The 16,298-nt window shown below is 37.0% G+C and overlaps 1 long non-coding RNA gene across 1 annotated transcript; it reads right to left on the reverse strand.

The window, feature by feature from the left end:
* Window positions 1–800: 800 nt before the first annotated feature.
* LOC140179033 (uncharacterized) lies at window positions 801–1,694 on the reverse strand. Its single transcript, XR_011872602.1, has 2 exons — window positions 1,420–1,694; window positions 801–1,294 (listed from the first exon to the last, which is right to left on the reverse strand). It is a non-coding gene; the product is annotated as an uncharacterized lncRNA (long non-coding RNA).
* Between the last annotated feature and the right edge of the window lie 14,604 nt (window positions 1,695–16,298).

The following is a 16,298-nucleotide window of genomic DNA, read 5'->3' on the forward strand; positions in this document are numbered from 1 at the left end:
TCACTATTTTAATCTTTTAATAATATTTTTGTCAATACTTAAGTTTATTTATGGTGCTTTCTGGAGGTTTACTTTATTCAAAATATTAGAATATTTTAAAATGATCATAAATTGCCTATAAATTAAATTTTTACTTTATATAATGCTTTAATTCTTTAAGATCTATAACATTAGATAGTTTTCGTTTGAAAATGTTTATACTTGTGGGATATGAGTAATTTTGTAGTATATTTTTTATTTTGCATTTAGATGAATAAAAAATTTAAATATAAGAAAAAGTTCAGCTGAAAAATGAGATTAAAAAAAGGAAGATATTAAGAAAGAATTATGAATAAAATGTTATATCGTAATAAAATTTAATTGAGATAATTAATAAATAGTCATTGCTTAAATATATTTATTTATTTACGAACAGTATTATCTACCTATAATTTTATAGAATATTAAAATTTATTTTTATATTTCTGTGCATTATGGTTTATGTTGCAGACAATTGATTTAAAAAAAAAATTATAAGATATTATATTATACACATATATACTTCAGTATTCCGATATTATCATTTTGTAATATTTTTCACTTTTATTTTTCTATTTTATACTTTATTCTTTTCTATCGGTTTAAGAGTTTTTTTTTTTGTTTGATAATATCTCTTATTATCATTTTTCAAAGCACTATTTGTCATTAATAATCAATTATAAAAGAATTATAAATGGATAATTTATCTTGTTGTTTGATTTTGTTTTATTACAACGAAGGAGATATAATTATTTCAAATTTTGTTTCCTAAAATTATCAATGCAAGCATAATAAAGAACTTAATATACTCAAATCTCAATAAAGAACAATGACAAACACATAAAAGATAAAACATAAGCATCATCATATACTTGGGATTTTGGTCATTTTTCGGCTTTTTCCGAAATCGACCCCTCTGGTCCATTGAGTTGGTTTAGCGATCATGGCCCAAACAATACATATTTATTGGATGATAACAAGTATGCTAATAACAAAATAGGCCACCCTCAACCAAACTATTCCCCTTATCCGGCCCATCCTTGACAGCCCAATCCTCTACAACTCAAATACCTTATTCACACCATTACTTTTACAAGCTGGCTCAAGACCATTAGCCGACACGCAACTCAAAATTCTGAAAAACCAGAGACACGTGTCTCCAGCACACTCTTCTGCACAGAATCTTACACGTGGATTCTTTTGTCTCCCATTAGTAGGTGTAAGGATATACATGGCCCGATGTAACTCGAATATCCGTAAAAATGTTATTGCGGTACTGAAAATATACACATTCATATGTCTGATCAACGTTCTGTCAGGTTTTCACTCAAGAAGACGATCTAGTATAGAGAAGTACTAAGAAAGTTAAAACGCAAGGAAAAGTGAATCTTAATCACCCACCTGATTGCAAGGAAATTGTACCAGTTGAGGAGAGGAACACACCAATCCAAAAATGTTTATATAAGGAATTTCTGCTGACCGGTTCTGGATTGGAAGGCAACCATGAGTTCTCGTCCATTATGGACGATGATAAACCCAATTCGGAGGACAAGTGGTATAAAGATGATGAGAATGGGGTGAATGGTGGAAAACCATTTAACCCATGTCCTACGATTCCAGTGTCAAAAGAGAAATTTGAAGAGTGGTGCAAACTATAAAAAAATGTTCTTATGGTCAAAGTCTTGGGGAAGCGTGTGACTTTTGTTTTTATGGAGCAGCACCTTCAAAGAGACTGGGAAGGTAAAGGTAAGATTCATGTCATTGATATGAATCGTGACTATTTTTTGGTTCATTTTTCAGATGAGGAGGACTACACTCATGCGCTTATGGAAGGGCCCTGGATGGTTGTTGGGCACTATCTTATTGTTCAGAAATAGAGACCGTTTTTCTTGTCAGGACCTACAGAAGCTAGGAAAATCGCTGCCTGGATTCGCATCCCGAATTTTCCTATTGAACTTTATAATCACCGATTTCTTTGGAAGGTAGGCTCGACCATTGGTCATATGCTCAAAATCGATCGAACCACGTCTATCCACTCGAGGGGAAAATTTGCCCGTATATGCGTGGAGATCGACCTGGCAAAACAACTTGTCCCACGTATCTCGGTGTTTGGATGTGAGCTACATCTTGAATATGAAGGTCTGTATCAAATTTACTTTTCCTGTGGCAGATATGGACATAGATCAGAGCAGTGCTCGGAAAACCTTTCAACTAATGGAAATCCTATGGACGGTGTCGGCGCCGGAAGCAATCCCCCGGTGGACAGTACGGCTGAACATGGTGATGACCAAAATAGAAAGTTTGGGGATCCACGAAATCAGCACAATAACGAAATTCATGGCAACGGTCAAAATAACCCTGACTTTGGGCCTTGGATGATGGTCAAAAGATACTCTAATAAAAAGAAGATCCAAATAGGACAGAAAGAATCCCATGGCAATCAAAGGCAGATTACTAAAAATAACGATGAAAAGGACGAGTCTCCAAGAAGGAAAGATTCTGATGGATTTCGATTCACGGTCTTGCATGAGGAAAATTCGGAGGACGCCCAGGGAAGCTTGGAACGTGGCGAGAATGTCCAAAAGGAAATAGAAGTTGACGTGCTGCAACAAACCCAAGCCCAAAATAGAATGGACAAGACCCCGGTCCAAAAAAGGATCCTGAGACATGGGGCTGGGAAACCCCCCCCCCCCCCAAAATAAAAAAAAAGCCATACCTCCCCCAACGGATTACCCGATTCAGATGGAAAACTAAACCACAACAGGAACAGGGAAAAAAACCCGATATCTACCTCCCCTAACCTTAAAGGGCTGGAAACATAACTGAAAGCTATCGAAGGGAAAGATACTGATCCTGAACTCGAAAGCATGGAACTTGTGGTCAGGGATTATATGAAGAGGATGGAGCGAGAGAAATGGGAAGCCTTCAATTCTTCAAAGAATGCCCGTATGAGTTTGGATCACCACGTCGTCCGAGAAAATATGCTGTTCAATTTTGAGACAAATCACTATTCAACCGGTGATCGTTCAGGGATTGGTGATCCCCGAAGCAACCAAGTGAAGAAATCAGATGTGTTTACGATAGAGGCTGGTAGCAGGGACAGTAAGGAGGAAGCGTCCTCCAAGGGCCGTATAGGTCCGGAACAAGGGGCTTCTGCCCGCAAGTAATCCTGGCCGTTGATGGCTCCTATTCCTTTACATCTCTAATAATGAATATCATCAGTTGGAATTGTAAGGGTGCTGCCAGTAAAGCCTTCCCGTCAATTATTCGGGACCTGCGACAGGAGTATAAGGCTAATTTCTTCATTCTGTTAGAAACTCATGTTAGTGGAACTCGAGGCAAACAGATTCGAGACAAGATGGGGTTTGATAAATCTTGTGTTGTGGATGCTATAGGTCACTCTGGAGGTATATGGTGTCTCTGGGACTCCTCTGTTTGGAGCATTGATGTGGTGGAACAGGATAGGCAATACATCCACCTTAAAGTTTCTGGTAAGAACTCAATCCCCTGGCTCCTCACTGCTGTTTATGGTAGCCCCCAAAAGTTGACCAGAAGAGCCATGTGGAATTCTATTGAAACGTATGCCAGAAACGTTAATCTTCCCTGGTGCCTGGTTGGGGATTTTAATGCTATGCTGCATAACAATGAAAAGCGTAGTGGGTCAACCAACAATAACCAAAGTGCCTGTAGGGAGTTTCAAGAATGTGTTTCGACTCGCGGCCTGGTTGATTTGGGTTACTCAGGTTGGCCTTTCACTTGGAAGAGAGGGAACCTTGCGGAGAGATTGGACAGGGGGCTAAGCAACCTGGAGTGGCAAATTGCCTTCCCTGAGGCATATGTAAAACACCTTTCTATGTTCAACTCAGATCATTCGCCTATCTGTTTGCAACTTTCTAATGCTGTCACACAGAACAGAAGGAGAAGGCCTTTTCGCTTTCTTGCAGCCTGGATTACCCATCCGGACTTTGGAAATTTCGGTGATGCCGCATGGAATGTCAAGAACTCTTAGGACAAGGGAATCGTAGACTTCAAAAACAAAATCAAGGAGTGGAATAGCTCAGTCTTTGGTAATATCTTTAAACGGAAAAACAGAATCCTTCGAAGGCTCTAAGGTATTACAAATAGGTTGGGATACTTTCATAACTACTACTTGGAAAAATTGCAAAAAGAGCTGTGGTTAGAATATGAAAACATTCTTATTCAGGAGGAGATCTTATGGTTCCAAAAAGCTAGAACCAAATGGATCGAGTTTGGGGACCGTACTACCAAATTCTTCCATGGCTCTACTATGATTAGAAGACGGAGAAACAAGATTACCTCAATGCAAAATGACAACGGGGACTGGATAACAGATAAGACTGCTCTGGAGGATATGGCTACCACCTTCTTTCGGAATCTCTACTCTGACAGCCCTGCTTATACCCCTTTCATTCTAAAAAATAACTTCCCAGCTCTGAGTAGCTCCGACTACAATACCCTAGCCCAAAATGTGACAAATGAGGAAGTAAGAGATGCTATTTTTGGTATGGGCAGTTGGAAGGCTCCTGGCAGAGATGGGCTTCAAGCTATCTTCTACCAGAGTCAGTGGAACAAAGTCGGCACTGATGTTTGTGATCTGACCAAGAATTTTTTCGAAGACCCGAGCAAGATCAAAGAGATTAATGAGACACTAATCACTCTCATCCCGAAAGTGGAACCTGTCTCGCACTTAAAACAGCTGAGGCCCATAAGCCTCTGTAGTGTTTCCTACAAGGTGGTTACTAAAATTCTCGCAAACAGGTTAAGAAAAGTGATGGACAAATTAGTTATGCCTAATCAGTGTAGTTTTGTCCCCGGTAGGCAAAGCTCATATAACATCATCATCACCTAAGAGGTCATCCACTCTATGAGGCAGAAGAAAGGAAAGAAAGGATGGATGGCTATCAAGATTGATTGGAAAAAGCGTATGACAGATTAAAGTGGTGCTTTATCAAGGAGACCCTTGCAGATATTGGGCTTCCCCAAAATCTTGTGAACCTTATTCTCTCCTGTATCTCGACTCCCAGGATGAGGGTCCTGTGGAATGGGGAGGAACTGGAAGAATTTACACCTTCCAAAGGTATTAGACAGGGGGACCCCATCTCCCCATACATCTTTGTGCTTTGTATTGAGCGGCTCTCGTAACTCATTAGTGTTGCAGTGGATTATGATTTTTGGAAACCAATTCGACTCAAGAAGGACGGTCCCACAATTTCGCACCTGTGCTTCGCAGACGATATTATTTTGTTTGCAGAGGCTAATATGGATCAAGCGAATGTCATCAATAAGTGTCTCGAGGCCTTTTGTAGTAGCTCGGGTCAAAGAATCAGTAGAGAGAAAACTAGGGTCTTCTTCTCTAAAAATGTGGGCCACACAGTGCGAGCAGAGTTGAGTAATGCTTTGCAGTTTGCCAGAATGGATGATTTGGGCAAATACATAGGCATTCCTATTCTGCATTCAAAAGTCTCCAAACATACATTTGAGGGCATCATCAACAAGCTTCATGCCAGGCTCAATACTTGGAAAGCTTCTTCTCTGTCCCTTGCGGGAAGAGTGACCTTGGTGAAATCTGTCCTCTCATCTATGCCTTTATATAATATGCAATATGCTGTTTTACCTTCTGCTACTTGTAATACTATTGACCATATCTGCAGGAACTTCCTCTGGGGGAATACAGAACAAGTAAAGAAAATCCATCTTCTTAGTTGGAAGAGAGTCTGTGAACCTAAAAGTTGTGGGGGCCTGGGTATTAGACATGCAAGCCAAATGAATCAGGCCTTCATGATGAAGGCGGGATGGGGACTGATTGAAAAAAAAGGAGGCTCTTTGGGCTAGAGTACTCAGATCAAAGTATGACAGCGGCATGGATATCATACCCAAAGTGGAAAGGAGGCAGAACAGTTCAAATCTTTGGAAGGGCATCTTCTCCTCCTGGGAGAATGTCAAACTGCATCTGGAGAGTTGGGGACGGTTCCCTAATTCGTTTCTGGGAACACTACTGGATCCCGGGTGTAGGCAGCTTAAGTGCGACTACAAACCAGGTTAGTAACAATGCCAACTCCTCAGATATGCTAATAGACTTCCTTGATGTTTCAGGGCAGTGGGATGTTAGGAAGGTCCAAGAGATTTTGCCGGAGGATATTGTCAAGAGGATAGTAACCATCTCCTCGCCGTCTCCATGGAAGGAAGCTGATTACATAGCCTGGGGACCCTCCTCAGATGGTCAATTCAGCATTAAAATAGCGTATCAAAACCACAGGGACACCCAAGTCACTCCCAACAAGAACTTTCAGTTAGTTTGGATGTGGCAGGGCCCTAAGCGTGTGAGAACTTTTCTCTGGCCGGTGACACACAATGCAATCCTCACTAATGTGGAAAAAAGTTGCAGACACTTAACCACGGACGATGCTTGTCCCCAATGCAGACAAAATGAAGAATCAATCCTCCATTTTCTTAGGGACTGTTTCTATGCTAGAAGCGTGTGGCGAAGGTTTATCCCATCTAATGGCATCAATTCTTTCTTTAACACTAGCCTCCATGATTGGCTAGCTCTAAACCTTACCACGAATAACTATTGGTCTTGCCTCTTTGGAGTTGCAATCTCGTCATTATGGTTTTTTAGGAACAAACTTGTATTCAATGGAGAGATTGTCAATGCTGCTAGTGTTAGCTACCAAATCCGAGCACGAGCCAAGGAATTCTTAAAGGTGGTGAATAGCAACCTGAGTCCGAAAAACAATCAAGCTACTAGCGGGTGTCTTGTTAGCTGGTCGAGACCGAATGGAGATTGTATCAAGTTAAATGTTGACGGGTCCTGGTATGCTCATAGAAGTAACGCTGCTTGTGGGGGAGTATTCAGAGACTCTGCTGAGAGATACCTAAAAGGCTTCTCGGGAAATCTAGGCAATTGCTCGATTATGCACGCGGAGCTATGGGCGATCATTCATGGGCTGACTATTGCTACCACAAATGGTTACCAAAATCTGGTGGTTGAGTCTGACTCAGCGGCTGCTATTAATTTCATCAAGGATGGAAGTTCCCCAGGCCATTACTGTGCCCTGCTGATTCAGGACATCCGAATTCTAGCTGCACGCCTTCAACAAGTCTCGTGGATGCATGTCTTGCGTGAAGCAAATATGGTGGCTGATCAAAAGCCAAGAAGGGACAAGAACTCCCCCTTGGACTGCACATTTTTGATAGCACCCCTCCAGATATCAACTATGCCTTGCGATGTGACTGTATAGGGACCCTTAGACTTAGGGGAACTTAATTCCTTTTCTTCTCTGTTTGTTTTCCTTTCCCTTTGCTGGGGTGTTTGAACCCCCCTTAGATCACCCAAAAAAAAACTCGAATATCCGTCTTGGACTTGAATATTTTAGGTGTTAATTTAGTGTGATTTTACTAAGTTTATAATCGAGTAAAAATTTAAAAAATAGACCCGGTTATTATTTTAAATTGTGTCTGAAAAAAAAAACTCGAATATCCGTCTTGGACCTGAATATTTTAGGTGTTAATTTAGTGTGATTTTATTGAGTTTATAATCGAGTAAAAATTTAAAAAATAGACCCGGTTATTATTTTAAATTGTGTCCGAGTCAAGATGATTCCGATTTTATCCGACCTATGTGCACCTTAAAGAAACTAAAAAAATATATATGTTTTAAATTAATTCCAATATTATGTTATATTAATTATAAGCTTATTATTTTATTTTTAGTCATATTTATTGAATTAAAAAATAGATAAAAGAAGCATCAAATTAGAATTTATAGACAAATTTAAGTTCAAATATAGATATCAACTTCTCAATAACAAATTTCTTCTTTAATGGCCTAGCTTTCACCTGATTTAGACTCGATATAATTGTGGACCAAGAATATTTAAGTTTCATCAAGTCTAAGATCGAGTTAGAATCTAAAGAATAAACCCAATATATATTTAGATTCGGATATATATTAGGACAAACCCAATTTTATTTGGCCCATGTCCAGCCCTACCCATTAGGGGTGTAGCGTTGCAAGTTATGATGCACGAACACTGACACGGACACAGGGTACGACATGACACGGGATATGCCAACATTCGAATTTTAAAATCTTATAAGACACAGGGACACGTATACATATAAAATATAAAGTATTTTTTGGATAAATCGTAATCAAATTTTGATTTTTTATTGATATTAAAATATAAATTAATTTTTTAAATTATTTTTAATGTCTTATTTTAATTATTAGGGGTGTGCATAGCCCAGCCTGGCCCGAAGACCCAGCCCGATCCCGAACATTTTAGGGGCTATTTTGGTATGATTTCATCGAGTTTAGGGTCGGGTAAGGGTCTCAAAAAATAGACCCAATCATTATTTCGGGTCGGGTCCGGGCCATGGCTCGGGTCACCCGAACTCGGCCCGGTCATTATACACAATTAATATTTTGTGTTATTAGTGATGGATGATGGTTATTTTTATGTGGAATTTAAGTATTGTAAACCTTAATATTTTGTATTATTAGTTATTATAAGACTATAAGTTAATGTTTTATATTTAAAATGCATAAGATTTTAGACTAATGCATAATATTGTGTTATTTGTATTGATTTAAATATTTGGTGTTATTAGACAATATTAGTATTGATTATGGTTATGCTTTAATTTTAGAGAAGAGTTGGTTCTTGTTATATTTTCTAAGTGAATTTTACCATGTCAAATAATGGTTGGAGTCTTGAAAATTTGGATATTTTCACATGCTAACTTATAAGAAGGTATCAAGGTAATGTAATGTTAACGGCTCGGTTTTCACCCGATTTTTACCCGGTATAATCGTGGCCCGAAAGTGTATAGGTTTCATCGGGTCTAGAGTCGGGTTCGGGTCTAATAAATAGGCCCGATATATATTTCGGGCCGGGTATGGGTCACATCAAACCCGATTTCACCGACCCATGCACACTCCTATTAATTATATCAAATATTTAAAATATTTTTTGTTTTAATAAATAATAATATATACTATATCTAAATTCATTTCAAAAATATATATTAAGAATAAGATTGGACACGCTAATACGTAATGGTACTTAAGTGTGTCCAAGTATGTCCGAATTTTTTTATCAAGACAAGATTAGACACAGTAAACATACATGTCGAACGAGTGTCGATGAATATTGTGTTTGAAATATATTTAATATGCGAACACAATAGCTCAACAAAATATCCGTATTTCATAAGTTGCAAGCATGATGATGTATCCTGTAGCTTGGCTCATCGGCTTTGTGTTGGAGTGAGCCTTAGTTCTGTGATGGAGTTAACAGGAGATGGGATTAAGGTTTTACCCGGACGCATTTTATGGGCCTTCACACTAGCCTTAAATGAATAGGGCCAACATAACTTTCAAAGATTAAAAAGAACGCAGTTGAGGTCTAGCTCAACTGGTTAAACCATATGCCTTTTAATATGCTGCATTTGGGTTTAAATCTTGGTGAGTGTATCAAGTGTTGAATATGAATTTTTAAGTGTTGTGTGGGTGAGTGTGTAGTACATTCGGATTTAAATCTTAGTGAGTGCATCAAGTGTTGAATATGAACTCTTAAGTGTTTTGTGGGTGAGTGTGTTGTGATACCTAAGATTGGAGGTTGTCCAATCCACTTGACCCAAAAAAAAAAATTAAAAAGAACAAGCTTAAACTTGTACATGTAGTTAATAATAGGAACACTGTCTGTCTAAAAAAAATAATGGAACACCGAAAAATAACTTTTTATTGTTGTGAAATAAAAGATATATATAATAGAGATGTACAAATAGAAGACTCTAGTATTAAAATAATTAGCCCAATAATAATTTATATATATATAATAATATTATATGTTGTAATGTGTATATATATACAAAGATAGAAAGAAGTATTAAAAATAAAGAGAGAGAGAATCGCATCTGTTTATTGTTGCAATCTCAATATAATAAAGATGGTTAATATTGCTATTAATATTATATGTAAAGAGTAATAGAAAATAGAATTTAAAATACTTATAAAATAAAAGAAGAGGAAGAATTGTAATAGTAATATAAGGAGAAGGGTATTTGATTGTAACATAAAAGAGGATTTATTTGTATGAGAAGGAAGGAAGGATAATATATTTATTCTGTTGTTGTTGTAATATATGAATAGAAAAGAACTTTTGTACGTAGAAAGAAAGAGAAGATTTTGTATTTGTATTATTGCTTGTGTGTAATTGTTAGAGGCTTAAGCCTCTATTTATACACGTACATTAGGTAACTTTTTCAACCTCATATTAAATGAAGTCATTCTTGAGAAACTATATATCATGGAAAATGGTCATCCACGTAAGGTATGATAAAGTATCCTTATCACAACACTCCCCCTTGGATGACCATTTAGGATTATGCCTCGTTAAAACCTTACTAAAGAAAACCCAATGGGAAAAAAAACTTTAGTGAAGGAAAAAGAGTACAAAATCCTTTGTGATGGGGACTGCCTCATTAAAAACCTTGTCAAGAAAAACCCAATGGGAAAAAAAAAACCTGACCAAGGAAAAAAGAGTACAGTCTCCCCCTCTTGCCGACATCACTTAATGTCTCGAAATCGGCGCATCCCAATCTCATGTACCAATCTTTCAAAGGAGGATTTTGGGAGTGACTTTGTGAATAAATCTGCCAGATTGTCACTTGAACGGATCTGTTGGACATCAATTGTCCCTTGATTTTGAAGGTCATGAGTGAAGAAGAATTTGGGAGAAATATGCTTTGTTCTATCACCTTTGATGTATCCACCCTTAAGTTGAGCAATGCATGCTGTATTATCTTCAAACAGGACAGTTGGAGCTATCTTATGATCAATCAGTCCACATGATGACATAATATATTGGATCAAACTCCTCAGCCAAAAACACTCGCGACTAGCTTCATGAATCGCCAGTATTTCAGCATGATTAGAGGAGGTTGCTGCAATCGTTTGTTTTGTGGACCTCCATGATATAGCTGTACCACCATATGTGAACAGGTATCCTGTTTGAGATCTCCCTTTATGTGGATCAGACAAGTATCCAGCATCTGCATAGCCAACTAATTGTGACTTGGATCCATAGGGATAAAACAAACCCATATCAACCGTTCCATGAAGATATCGAAAAATTTGTTTGATTCCACTCCAATGTCTTCTGGTTGGAGAGGAACTATACCTTGCTAGTAAATTCACCGCGAATGATATGTCAGGTCGCGTATTATTAGCAAGATACATTAGTACTCCAATGGCACTAAGATATGGTACTTCAGGACCAAGGATATCTTCATTTTCTTCTTTAGGACGGAATTGATCCTTTTTCACATCTAAAGATCTTACAATCATTGGGGTACTTAATGGATGTGACTTATCCATATAAAATCTTTTCAAGATCTTTTCTGTGTATGTTGTTTGATGAATAAAGATCCCACTTTTTATATGCTCGATCTGCAGGCCGAGACAAAATTTAGTTCTTCCAAGATCTTTCATCTCAAACTCTTCTTTTAGAATTTTTATAATTGTTGGAATCTCTTCAGGAGTCCCAATGATATTTAAATCATCAACGTACACAGCAATTATAATGAATCCAGAAGCAGTTTTCTTTATGAAAACACACGGGCATATATCATCATTCTTGAAACCGTTTTTGGCCAGATACTCAGTAAGACGATTATACCACATTCGTCCAGATTGCTTTAGACCATATAAAGATCTTTGTAATTTGACTGAGTATAACCCTTGCGAATATTCATTGGATGGTTTAGATATCTTTAGTCCTTCGGGGACTTTCATATAGATATCCCGGTCTAATGAGCCGTATAAATAGGCTGTTACCACATCCATTAAATGCATATGCAGTTTATGATATGCAGATAAACTGACCAAATAACGCAATGTTATCGCATCCACTACTGGGGAATACGTTTCTTCATAATCTATACTGGGCCTTTGTGAAAAACCTTGTGCCACAAGTCGGGCTTTGTAGCGCACAACTTCATTTTTCTCATTTCGTTTTCTCACAAATACCCATTTGTATCCAACAGGTTTTACATCTGCAGGTGTACGAACTACAGGTCCAAAGACTTCACGTTTTGCAAGTGAGTCTAATTCAGCCTTCATGGCTGCTTCCCATTTTGGCCAATCACTTCTTTGTCGACATTCTTCGACTGATCTTGGCTCAAGATCCTTACTTTCATGCATGATATCTAATGCCACGTTATATGCAAATATTTCATTGACAATTGTCTTATTTCGGTCCCATTTCTCTCCTGTAAAGGCATAATTTATCGAGATCTCGTCATTTTTTTCAATTTTCAGGTACCTGAACGTCTTCTGGCGTTATATCAGAATTTTGGACAACTGCGGGTGTCTCTACTATGTCTTTTTCAACAGGAATCATATTTACCTCTTTTCTCTTTCGAGGATTTTTGTCTTTGGAACCGACAGGCCTGCCACGCTTCTGGCGTGTATTTGCTTCAGTGGCTATTTGTCCTACTGGGACATCAATTCGAATTGGGACATTTTCCGTCCTGCCACGCTTCTGGCGTGAATTCGCTTCAGTAGCTACTTGTCCTACTGGGACATCAATTCGAATTGGGGCATTTTCCGCTGGTATATAAGATTTGGTTATCCTCTTTGTATCGGAAAATGCATCAGGCAATTCATTTGCTATTCTTTGCAAATGTATAATCTTCTGAACTTCTAGTTCACATTGCGCTGATCGAGGATCTAAATGCATCAATGATGATGCATTCCAATTAAGTTCCTTTTCAGGAAGCTTATTTTCTCCCCCTAATGTTGGAAATTTTGATTCATCAAAATGACAATCCGCAAACCGGGCTTTAAACACATCACCAGTTTGTATCTCAAGATACCTCACTATAGAGGGAGAATCATATCCAACATATATCCCCAATTTTCTTTGGGGTCCCATTTTGGTGCGATTAGGTGGTGCAATGGGAACATATATCGCACACCCAAATATTCTTAAATGGGAAACATTTGGCTGCTGGCCAAAAGCTAATTGTATAGGAGAGAATTGATGATAACTCGTTGGCCTCAAACGAATAAGTGTTGCGGCATGTAAAATAGCATGCCCCCAAACCGAGGTTGGGAGATTTGTTCTCATAAGCAAGGGTCTAGCAATTAATTGGAGGTGCTTAATAAGTGATTCTGCTAACCCATTTTGTGTGTGAACATAAGCTACTGGATGTTCAACACTTATTCCATTAGCCATACAATAAGCATCAAAAGCTTGGGAAGTAAATTCACCAGCATTATCAAGACGAATTGCTTTGATTGGATTTTCTGGAAATTGTGCTTTTAATCGAATAATTTGAGCCAGTAATCTCGCAAACGCCAGGTTGCGAGAAGATAATAAGCACACATGTGACCATCTCGAAGATGCGTCTATCAGGACCATAAAATATCTAAAAGATCCACATGGTGGATGAATAGGTCCACATATATCACCTTGAATCCTTTCCAGGAATTCAGGAGACTCAAATCCAATCTTTACTGGTGATGGCTTTAAAATTAACTTTCCTTGAGAACATGCAGCACAACAAAATTCACTAGTTTTAAGAATCTTCTGGTCCTTTAGTGAATGTCCATGAGAGTTTTCAATAATTCTTCTCATCATGGTTGTTCCCGGATGGCCCAAACGGTCGTGCCAAGTTATGAATTCATTTGGGCTAGTAAACTTCTGGTTTACAGTGGCATGTGATTCAATTGCACTAATCTTAGTATAATACAACCCAGATGAAAGTGAGGGTAATTTTTCTAATATAACTTTCTTATTTGAATCATGAGTTGTGATACATAAATACTCATGATTTCCCTCATTCATCGTCTCAACATGATATCCATTTCGGCGATTATCTTTGAAACTCAACAAGTTTCTCAGAGACTTGGTAGATAATAGTGCATTATTTATTATAAATTTTGTTCCTCCAGGAAACAAAATTATAGCTCTTCCGGAGCCTTCTATCACATTGCCTGAGCCAATAATAGTGTTAACATATTCCTCTTTTGGCACAAGATGGGTAAAATATATATCACTTTTGAGAATAGTGTGCGAACTTGCACTATCCGCAACTCCGCAAGGCATACATCTTCATTACATATCCTTGCCATTCTCTTCAAAAACAAATAATAATAGAATGAGTAGTATGCACAGATAAATTGAATACTTGATCAGAATTATTTTTCTAAGAAATACTGTACATAAAATAATGTCATATACTAAAATTTTATTTTAAAATTTGACACAATTAATAATTTCAAAATTCATAAATATTAATATTTCATTATTTATGTACATCACATTTGAAACTTAAATACATAGAAAATAAAACTTAACAATAAGTTCTTTACATTATTTATTTACATATATACTTCACAATCCCATAGATTAAACTATTCCATCATTGATCAAATGACCAATATTTCCTTCAGGATCTTCAAAGAAATCAGATACATCATAATGAGTGGTGGAGTTCTCAGCATCATTTGAAACAAAATTTGTTTCCTTTCCTTTGTCGTTCTTTTTCAAAGATGCCTGGTAAAGATCGACTAGGTGCCTTGGGGTACGACAGGTACGAGACCAATGGCCCTTTCCACCACAGCGGAAACACTTCTCCTCGGTTGATTTATTCTACCCGATATTCTTTTCTTTGTCCCACTTCTGGTGAGATCCTCTCTTTTGAACATAATTCCTTTTCCTTCCATAATTTTTCTTGTTATTAAAAGCTTGCCATTTACCTCTTCTGGGGTAATGATTTGCCGCATTTACTTCAGGAAATGGGGCGGCGCCAGCTGGGCGCGCTTCATGATTTTTTAATAACAACTCATTGTTGCGTTCGGCAACAAGAAGGCAAGAAATTAACTCAGAATATTTTTTGAACCCTTTCTCTCGATACTGCTGCTGCAGGAGCACATTCGAGGCATGGAAGGTTGAGAAAGTTTTCTCCAACATATCATGATCCGTTATTTTTTTCCCACACAATTTCATTCGTGAGGTGATTCGAAACATTGCAGAATTATATTCATTTATAGATTTAAAATCTTGTAAACGCAAATGCGTCCATTCATATCGGGCCTGAGGAAGTATCACCGTTTTCTGATGATTATACCTTTCTTCAAGGTCTTTCCAAAGATCTGCAGGATCTTTTAATGTAAGATACTCATTTTTCAATCCTTCGTCAAGATGACGACGGAGAAAAATCATGGCTTTAGCTTTATCCTTCTGGGATGCATTATTTTCAGCCTTAATGGTATCTCCAAGATCCATTGAATCAAGATGGATTTCAGCATCTAGTATCCATGATAAATAATTGTTTCCAGATATATCGAGAGCATTGAATTCAAGATGAGAGAGCTTCGACATAATGAAAATTTGTTACCTGAGTCTTCCTAAAGATTTGATCAGAGTCTCGTGCTGATAACGTGTTGTGAAATAAAAGATATATATAATAGAGATGTACAAATAGAAGACTCTAGTATTAAAATAATTAGCCCAATAATAATTTATATATATATAATAATATTATATGTTGTAATGTGTATATATATACAAAGATAGAAAGAAGTATTAAAAATAAAGAGAGAGAGAATCGCATCTGTTTATTGTTGCAATCTCAATATAATAAAGATGGTTAATATTGCTATTAATATTATATGTAAAGAGTAATAGAAAATAGAATTTAAAATACTTATAAAATAAAAGAAGAGGAAGAATTGTAATAGTAATATAAGGAGAAGGGTATTTGATTGTAACATAAAAGAGGATTTATTTGTATGAGAAGGAAGGAAGGATAATATATTTATTCTGTTGTTGTTGTAATATATGAATAGAAAAGAACTTTTGTACGTAGAAAGAAAGAGAAGATTTTGTATTTGTATTATTGCTTGTGTGTAATTGTTAGAGGCTTAAGCCTCTATTTATACACGTACATTAGGTAACTTTTTCAACCTCATATTAAATGAAGTCATTCTTGAGAAACTATATATCATGGAAAATGGTCATCCACGTAAGGTATGATAAAGTATCCTTATCACAACATTTATCATATACTACATTCAACTTTTTTTTGGGTGTCTTTAGTACATTGATTCAAGTATTCAACTTTGACAACACTAACTTACATTCAGTGCTAACGAACTATAATTCAAATAATATAGTCTCTTCATATTTATTTAGCATTATAATTCAAATAATATAGTCTTTTCATATTTATTTAAAGGTTACAGT

The sequence above is a fragment of the Arachis hypogaea genome, chromosome 15, assembly GCF_003086295.3.
Source record: "Arachis hypogaea cultivar Tifrunner chromosome 15, arahy.Tifrunner.gnm2.J5K5, whole genome shotgun sequence".
NCBI classification, from domain to species: domain Eukaryota; kingdom Viridiplantae; phylum Streptophyta; class Magnoliopsida; order Fabales; family Fabaceae; genus Arachis; species Arachis hypogaea.